The 9377-nt window shown below is 42.3% G+C and overlaps 1 pseudogene; it reads left to right on the forward strand.

Moving 5' to 3' along the window:
• Window positions 1-991: 991 nt before the first annotated feature.
• On the forward strand, window positions 992-6472 carry LOC105477533 (citrate synthase, mitochondrial-like; annotated as a pseudogene).
• The last annotated feature ends 2905 nt before the right edge of the window (window positions 6473-9377 follow it).

Raw genomic sequence — 9377 nt, forward strand, 5'->3', positions numbered from 1 at the left:
GCCTCAAGCAATCCTCCTGCCTTGGCCTCCCAAAGTGCTGGAATTACAGGTAGTTTTAATCCTTTTTTTTGTTTGTTTTGTTATGCTTGTTGAGCTAAGAATATCCCCCCATATACTTTGTGTGCTACTGTAGAAACTAAGTTACATTATAAAATATTTTCCAAATTCCCTATTAAATATGAACAACATTTTCTTTGAAAATTCCAAAGGCATCAACACATCTAGGGAGGATAAAGAATGGAAAAATTTAAATATTTCTAAAATATAGTACTTTTGTCACAGTGAGAATAGTTTAATAATGTGTTCAAAATGTTGGATATTTTGAGATCTTCAGATGAAAGGCACTGCGGAAATAAGGTGTCATTATAGTTCATTTGAGTACGCCTTACCAAACAAATTTTTTAAAATTATGGAATCAAAACATGTAGCTCACCCTTCCTATCATATTATCCCTTAAAACATGCAGAAAATCTCTAAATTATTAGTGAACTTGAATAACAATATATAAAATTATGATTCCAAAAATGAAAACACAGTATTGTATCCCTTAAATAGTGAACTGATAATTTAATAATATGTATGCATTTATTTATTTATTTTTGAGACAGAGTCTTGCTCTGTCTCCCAGGCTGGAGTGCAGTGGCACAGTCTTGGCTCACTGCAACCTCCACCCCCTGGGTTCAAGCAATTTTCGTGCCTTAGCCTCCCAAGTAGCTGAGATTGCAGGCATGTGCCACCATGCCCAGCTAATTTTTAAAAATATATTTAGTAGAGACGGGGTTTCGCCATGTTGGCCAGGCTGGTCTCAAACTCCTGACCTCAAGTGATCCACCTGCCTCGGCCTCCCAAAGTGCTGGGATTATAGGCGTGAGCCACCACGCCTGGCCTAAATAATATTTTATAGGGAGGAAAAGGTGAAAGCTGTTCGGACAAATTAATTTTTAAAGAAAAGACTTCTCAACATAGAATATGTAAAGCTAAGATGATATCTCATCTTAAATATTGTCATCACTTTCATTACTTTCCTCTCCAAGAAAAAAGAGTCAGAAGTTTATTTGTGCTGAGAATTTAGGAATGAATTTTAATACCATGTGGTTTAGTTTGATGATTTTTTTTTTTTGGAGAGACAGACTACCTGGAATGATGTGATTTTTCTCAATTCATTCCTGTTTTTCCTTCCATGTTCATGTATTTTCATTTATCACAAGTATTATGGGATAAACCCACATCAAAAGACCTTGACCATAAAATGTTAAGAATACAAGAAAACCAATGAAAAACCTTAACACCATTCAAAGACTTCTGTCTCTTACAGGCACTGATGACATGTAGTAACACAAAAGAATGTGGTCACCCTTCTGGAATAGTGAGTGAGTCAAGTAAACTTGTATTCAATTCAGGTCATGTGTTGTTTGGCTGGGCTATTCAACACTACTGTAAACTCAGAAATGGATGCACCAAACACATTTATTTTCTTTTAGGTTGTTTACAAAATCTTTCTAAGTAATTTTGAAACTTAAAATGTATATTTCTTATTATAAAAGCAACATGTGTTCACTGCACAAAAGCTAGACAACAGGAGAAAAAACGTATTTTGTATTCTGTTTAACATTTTTGTTTAAATCCTAATCTGTCCAAAAACATTCTCGTCTTTTCCTTTCTATAAACATTAACTCTTATGAATAAACACAATATTTTTTATTATTGGGATCATCATTTTGCATATGCTATTTAAAATTTGCTGACATAAGAAACAAGAAACAAACAAGAACATACAAATAAACAAAACCCCACCAGTAACCCTGTCATTAGGTATAATCACTATTAACTTGTTGGATGTCTAGTTTTCCAGAATTTTCTCAATTTGCAAATCATTATCAGAAGCAATAGGTCTTAAATTGATTTATTTGTAATCCAAAAATGCATTGGCTCTGTGCATTCTGAAGGTATACATTGTTCCATCTTCTACTCTACATGCTGCTAAGAACTATTGGAAAGTCACTTATAATAAGTTCATAGTTGGCAGTGGGCAGGGCCTTGCTGAGGACCCCCGGCTGGGCACCTGCTGCGGGTTCATCTACGCGTTCCCTCAGCTGCCTCCTTTCAACCTTGTCCACCCATTGCCGTCTCTGGTGCCGTGGTGGTGGTTCCTGTTCCTGCCGCAGCTCTCTCCCCTTCTTCCCTCTCCACCAGATCGCAGAGGTCACTCACCATGGTTTTACCCAGTGCGGCTGCCAGGCTCTTGGGAAGCAACAGTGCATCTTGTCTTGTTCTGCTGCCTGGCGTGCCAGTGCTTCCTCCAAGAATTTGAAAGACTTATTGGCTGACCTGATAGTTAAGGAGCAGGCCAGAATTAAGACCTTCAGGCAGCGACATTGCAAGAAGGTGGTGGGCCAAATCACTGCAGACGCAATGTATGGCAACATGAGAGGCATTAAGGGACTGGTGTATAAAACATCCGTTCTTGATCCTCATGAGGGTTTCTGTTTCCAAGGCTTTAGTATCCCTGAATACCAAAAACTGCTACCCAAGGCTAAGGGTGGGGAAGGACCCCTACCCAGGGGACTTATTTTGGCTGCTGGTAACTGGACAGACCCCAAGAGAGGAACAGGTATCTTGGCTCTCGAGAGAGTGGGCAAAGAGGGCAGCTCTACCTTCCCATGTGGTCACCATGCTGGACAACGTTCCCACCAATCTATACCCATGTTTGAGCTCAGTGAAGCCATGGCAGCCCTAAACAACTTTCCCTGAGCACATGCAGAGGGTGCCAGCCGAACCAAGTACTGGGAGTTGATTTATGAAGACCATGTATATCTAATCACAAAGCTACCTTGTGTTGCAGCAAAGGTCTACCAAAATCTCTACTGAGAGGGCAGCAGTATTGGGGCCACTGACTCTAAGCTGGACTGGTCCCACAGTTTCACCAACATGTTAGGCTATACTGATGCTCAGTTCACTGAGCTCAAGCACCTGTAGCTCACCATCCACAGTGACCATGAGCACAGCAATGTAAGTGCTTATAGCAGCCACTTGGCGGGCAGTGCCCTTTCAGACCCTTCCCTGTCCTTTGCAGCAGCCATGAACGGGCTGGCAGGTCCTCTGCATGGACTGGCAAATCAGGAAGTGCCTGTCTGGCTAACACAACTACAGAAGGAAGTCAGCAAAGATGTGTCAGATGAGAAGTTACGAGACTACTTTCAACTCGAGATGGGTTGTTCCAGGCTATGGCCATGCAGTGCTAAGGAAGACTGAGCCACAATGTACCTGTCAGCAAGAGTTTGCTCTGAAACACCGCATAATGATCCCATGTTTAAGTTGGTTGCTCAGTTATACAAGATTGTGCCCAATATCCTCTGAGATTAGGGTAAGGCCGAGAATCCTGGGCCCAAAGTAGATGCTCATGGTGGGGTGCTCTCCTGTACTATAGCATGACGGAGATACATTGCTACGCGGTCCTGTTTGGGGCATCACAGGCATTGGGTGTATTGGCACAGCTCATCTGGAGCTGAGCCCGAGACTTCCCTCTAGAAAGACCCAAGTCCATGAGCACAGGTGGTCTGATGAAGTCTGTGGACTCTATGTCAGGATAAAACTGGATACTGGGGGAAACTGACTATCAGAAAGTGAGGAAGCCTTAAAAAATGTATATTTTTGTTTCAGGGGGCCTTTAAAGACTTAAGATTAAATTGTATCTGAGGCACTGATAATCTGTTTGAGGTTAAAATATTAATTCAGAGTTTAAAAAATGAAAAATGATCCCTTCTTCCCTAACCAGATCCCTTCCCCTGCCTGGTATGAGTTGCCCATCAACTGTAGGATGACCAGAACGAATGCATGTGCTGTGGTTTAGGTGTGGTCCCTCTGTATCTCTAGAGTGAGAATGTGGCTCCTCTTTCTCTGGGTCAAAGCCAGTTGCTTTGAATATCTATAGTCACGTTAATCTATAGTTATATATAGTTATCTATAGTTATATATAGTTAATCTATAGAATCTATAGTCACGTTAGAGCTTTTGCTTCTTCTCTGTCAAACCTCAACAAGCCAGCTAACCAAGACTCCGCCCCTTCTGTTTCCATAGGAATCACACTGGATAGTCAGCAGTACCAAGCCCCTTGGCACTCTCTCGTGCACTCGAACACCTCCTAGAAAGACCTTTTGGTTAGCCAGACAGGCATGCTTTGGCAAATGTTTAAGATGCCAAGTGACCATAAAGGCATGGCATTTGTGGTGACTGGCACCCAATGTTAGATTCTATTTCGATTTTTAAAACTATCCAATTAAAATTAAGGCCTGGGAGTGTTCTGTTTCCCATTACTTTAATACTCACCTCCTCCCAGACTTTCCACACCTGTTGTATCTCGAGCTGAGGATGTTCTGGACCTCCTACTCTTGGTCCCTACTAGAAACCTCTCAGTAGATCTGTAGTCCCAGTGATTGGGTTTTATCAGTGCTTAATATGAACTCAGGTTTTTTACTTCCACAGAACACAAGCCACTACCCTCTGACTTTCCCTTACCCTTCTAATATGTTGTGGGGCATAGAACAGGGACTCAGGAATGACCAGCATGGTATTTTCAGAGTCTGGTCCCTGGGGTATTAGCACCACTTTTTGAACAGGGAACTGATTCAAGATTGGACATGATCTCCTCTGATTATCATGTCCTGGGGCTGAGGGCATTAAAAATAGTAAGCCTCCCTCCTCATCCGCTGCCTCAAGAAAATGCCCCCTTATTTATCAACATCCTTTTCCTGTACCTTCCCCAAGAGCTCACAGTACAATGTTTGTTTTAGAGGCCCCATTTGCACAGGTTTTCAGCAACTCGGAATGCTATGCTGTCTTTGAGGTGGGCTTGAGATACACTCCTGCTGTGCCCCCTTCTTCCCTCCAAACTCCTGCCTTTGTTTGTGTGGATCCCCACTCCCAGAACCACGGTGTTCAGTTGGACACACGTAAATCCCTGGGTAACCATCAAGTCATGAGGCAGACTTCAGGCTGTTCTGTATAAAATGCAAAATAAACATCTTTATTAACAACAGCAAAAAGTTCACAGTTAAGTGGAGGAATCAGACAAGCATATCACTGTTGTCATTGACACCATATGCTGTAGGGAACTGAGGAGTGGCACCTACTGAGCCTAGAGGAATCTGAGGAGCCTTCACGGGGAAGTGATATTAGAGTCTTGAATAAGGAATAGAGTGTTCATCATTCAGGCAAGGCAGGGGAGGCCTTTGCAAAGAATGTGCAGGGCTGGGAGAGAATGTAAAATAGTCAGCCCTGAGTAGGTTAATATGGTGTATGGTAGTGAAAAATAAATCTTGAAAGACAGAGACCTGACTGACCATGCAAAGACCTAATGTGCAGATAAGAAGCCTGGGCTTCATCTGGTAGGTCATAGGAATCTATTTAAGGAATGTATATGTGTGTGGGTGGAAGGGGCTTCTACAAGAAATACAAAAGTAATCTTTGGATAGTGCCTTCGGTTTAGTTTCTGAAGACATAGCCCAAAATGGGGATTGAGTGAGCAAAAAAGGCTGAGTGTAGCTGTGGACACAACAGGACACGTGCTTCCGTCTCACCCCTGGGGAAGCTCTGGAGCACAAATTGCACCACAGGGTTAATACCATCCCAAGGCATGGGGTTGCCCTACCTGGGTCGATTAGTCCTTGGCCCAGGGTTTGGTGAGAAGGGAAAGAGGTAGAGCTTCCTGTGCTAGCACTGGCCGAGAGCAATTCTCAGGAGAAGGGGGCATCCATCAGTACTCACAGCTCCCATCACAGCATGAGTGCAGAAGCAGGTAAAGAGGAACTGAGCAGAGCACCAGCAATGCATCCATTGCAGAGAGCTTTAACTAAACGGCACAAATGTATTCTCGATGAATATTTCTGGCTCTTCCTCTGAAAGTTTGACTCTCTGGTACATCTACATCCATCAGATGAGGAGAGTCTTGTGGTGTTGACAACCAACTAATCATCCCACATTGACAGAGTGAGTAGACCCAGAGTGTGCTCTTCTGGGTCATAAGGGATAATTTTCTATCTACAGGGAGAGCCTTGGGGCTGAGGAAATCATATTTCAACGTGTAAAAACATTAAGTAATAGTAGAAAAGTTAAAGATGTTCATGAGGCAGCAGTACAGCAGCTCACAAAGAAATAGAAGACAATTGTCACATGAATGGCTGTGTCTTCAGTTGGACTAGAGTCACTCCTTTGCTCTTTTGAAACACTTTCTCTCTGATACTTTCAAAATACTTGAGAAGTGACATCAGTTTCACTGCTATTAGCTTACCTGAAGTGTATACACAACATGGGCATGGAAGCAATGCTGCCTGCCTCTCAATATGATGTGTGCATTCATTCATTCATTCATTCAACAAATACTATGTGGTATGCAGTGCCCCAGGTGAGAGAAATATCACAAAGAACAGCGCAATATCCCCGAGATTGGGAAGCTTACATTTTAGATTTGCAGAGGCATACAGGCTATATATAAGTAATTAAGTAAGAATGAATGTCAGCTTGTGATAGGTATAAGTTAAAAAATAAAGCAGGTGAGCTGGGCATGTGGGTGGGTGGTTCACGCCTGTGATCCCAGCACTTTGGGAGGCTGAGGTGGGAGGATTGCCTGAGCTCAGGAGATTGAGACCAGCCTGGGCAACACAGTAAGACCCTCCCTCAATAACAACAACAAAAATAGCCAGGCGTGGTGGTTCATGCCTATAGTCCCAGCTACTTGGGAAGCTGAGGTGGGAGGATTGCTTGAGCCCAGGAGTTTGAGACTGCAGTGAGCCATGATCGCACCACTGTACTCCAGCCTGGGTGACAGTGAGACCCTGTCATAAATAAATAAATAAAGCAGATAAAGTGGGTAGAAAGCACCAGAGTGCCAAGGGGTTGATGTTGATTTCTATTTTATTTAGAGTAATCTGAGAAGGCTTCACTTATAATTTGGCTTGAAGAAAACATGAGAGCAAGTCATGCAATGTTCAAGTAAGAGTGCAGCAGTCAGAAGAAAAAGCTATGCAAGGGCCCTAAGGTTGAAAGTGTTCTTAGTGTGTTTGAGAAACATCAAGGAATGTGCAAAAGTCAGAGTGATAGAAGATGAGATCAGAGAGGTGAGAGGTGGGGAGAGGTGTCACATGTGTCCCTGGAGGCCATTGTAGGGCTTTTGCCTTTTATTCTGAATGAGGTAGGAAGCCTTTGTAGTGTCTTGAGCAGAGATGTGATATGATCTGGTTTATGATTTAAAAGACCCAGTTGGGTGCATTCAGGACTGGCTACAGTTTGAAGGACCTGGTGAGAAATGAAAGTGTGAGGCTATTTGTTCAAAAATTATCAAGAATTTCAAGATGGCAACAGCACAGCATTAAACCGAGCACTGGGTCCTTGTGAGTGAGGGGCCCTGTGTGACTGCACGGGTCATATGCCTATGATGCTGGCCCTGGATGTATTGAGTATAGGCTGCCAGGAGTGAAGGGCAGAGGCAGTGAGACCTGTAAAAAGTCAGTGCAAACATCCAGTGGTGGGTGAAAGTATAGACATCGCAGTGGAAGTGGTGAGGAGGAGGCACGCACTGTTTTTGTTTTTATATATTTTTTGAAGGTAGAGCTGATGGCATTTGCTAATGGATTGGTTGGAATTTATTGAGACAGAAAAGAGGAGGAGCAGATCTTTAATGTAAAGCAGAAGTTCATAGTTGGACTTTAATAAATGTGAAGTCACTTGAAAGCAAGGGGAAGATGGTATTTAAGCAGTTGGATGTATGATTCTGGAATTGAGGAAAGAGATCCAGATTGCAGATCCAAATTTGGGAGTCTCATCTCCATAAAGAAAGCATTTAAGATCACAAAAACAGATAAGATGGGACAGATAGGAAAAAAATGGGGAAAGAGAAAAGAGAAGATAAGGAACAGATATATAAAGGAGAAGAGCAAAGGTAGGGTATAAGACACTCTACTTAGAGATCGGAGACATTGGGAGGAACAAACAAAAGAGAACTAGAACTGTGAATGAGGAGAGATGATCCAGAGGCCACATGAGAAAAATGTGTCCAGAAGAAAGTGTTAATCATGTCATGTGACCCAGTAGCTGAAGACTGAGGATCAACCATTGAATTTAGTTTCATAAAGGTTGTTTGTGTTCCTGGTAGGAACTGCTTTGGTTTAACAGTGAAAATAAAAACTTCTGTAAAGTGCAAACAATTTAGAATGAAGGGAGAGGTAATGAAAGATAGCAAACACATACAACTCTCAAAGAGTTTTGAAAAAAGGGAAATAGAGGAATGAGTGGTGACTGGAGGGAAATATGGGGTTATGTGATCGTTTTTTGTTTTGTTTTTAAATTGTGAGAAATAAAAATGTTTTATTCCCTCTAAAAATTATTTAGAGGGAATTATGTAGTAGAGAAGGAAAATTTGATGATGGAGAAACAAAAGGGACAATTGCTAGAGCGATGTCCTGAATAATAAAGAAAGGATGACGTACAGGGCCCAAGGGAAGTAGGTGGCTTTGCACAGAAGCAAAGACAGTTTATTTATATTAATGGAGTTGCGAGGAGAGAGCAGGGTTATGGGTCCAGATGCAGGAAGTGGGTAGATGTTATGTTGGGAGGGTATAGGAATTCTATTCAGATTAATTCTCATTTCTTCACAACAGAGGAAGTAAATTCAACAACAGAAATCGAGGATAAGGAACATGGTGTTGCAGTTCAAACCAGTTCCAGCCAAAATGGACTCTAGTCACAAACAAATAGTCTTAACAATCCAAATCGGTGGCTGAATAGAGTTCTGAGGTTTTGAGAAAGAGGTAAAGTTATGAAATAGTTGTCTAGGAGCAGGCAAAAAAGTGGATTAGAGAAAATTAGAATTGCTACTTAGCACTAAGGAGCCACTTGAAATTAGAGGTGTTACATGAAGAGTGAGATTTGAACTGAGTTTTAAAGAATGTTAAGAACTTGGATGGAGAGACAAGGGAGAGAACTTTAGACAAAGATGATCTGTAGACCCAAGGCCTGCCGTTCTCATCATTATTGTTTGCCTTAGTTTGTGTATCCTCTACAAGCCCAAGGCGAGCATTTATTTGGAAGGGGATTTCAGGAAACACAAGTGAGGAAGTGAGTGAAAGAGAGGTGGGGTAATGAAAAAGCCAGTAAAGGCTTTGTTAAGCTGGCCGCCACTGTGTTCAAATGGCGCTCATTCTCAATGGGGATTCTCTGAGAAAGCTGAACCATGCCTCAGAATTATTCCACCAGCAGGGAGGGAGAGGCGGAGGCATTCATCCACCAGCTATCACATACTCCTTCCATGGGTTGAAAGGTGTATCCCCAATATTTTAATTTGTTCATGCTTGTGGCCAGCAGCTCTTGAGGCACAAGAGAAAGCC

The sequence above is a fragment of the Macaca nemestrina genome, chromosome 2 (assembly GCF_043159975.1).
Source record: "Macaca nemestrina isolate mMacNem1 chromosome 2, mMacNem.hap1, whole genome shotgun sequence".
Taxonomy (NCBI): domain Eukaryota; kingdom Metazoa; phylum Chordata; class Mammalia; order Primates; family Cercopithecidae; genus Macaca; species Macaca nemestrina.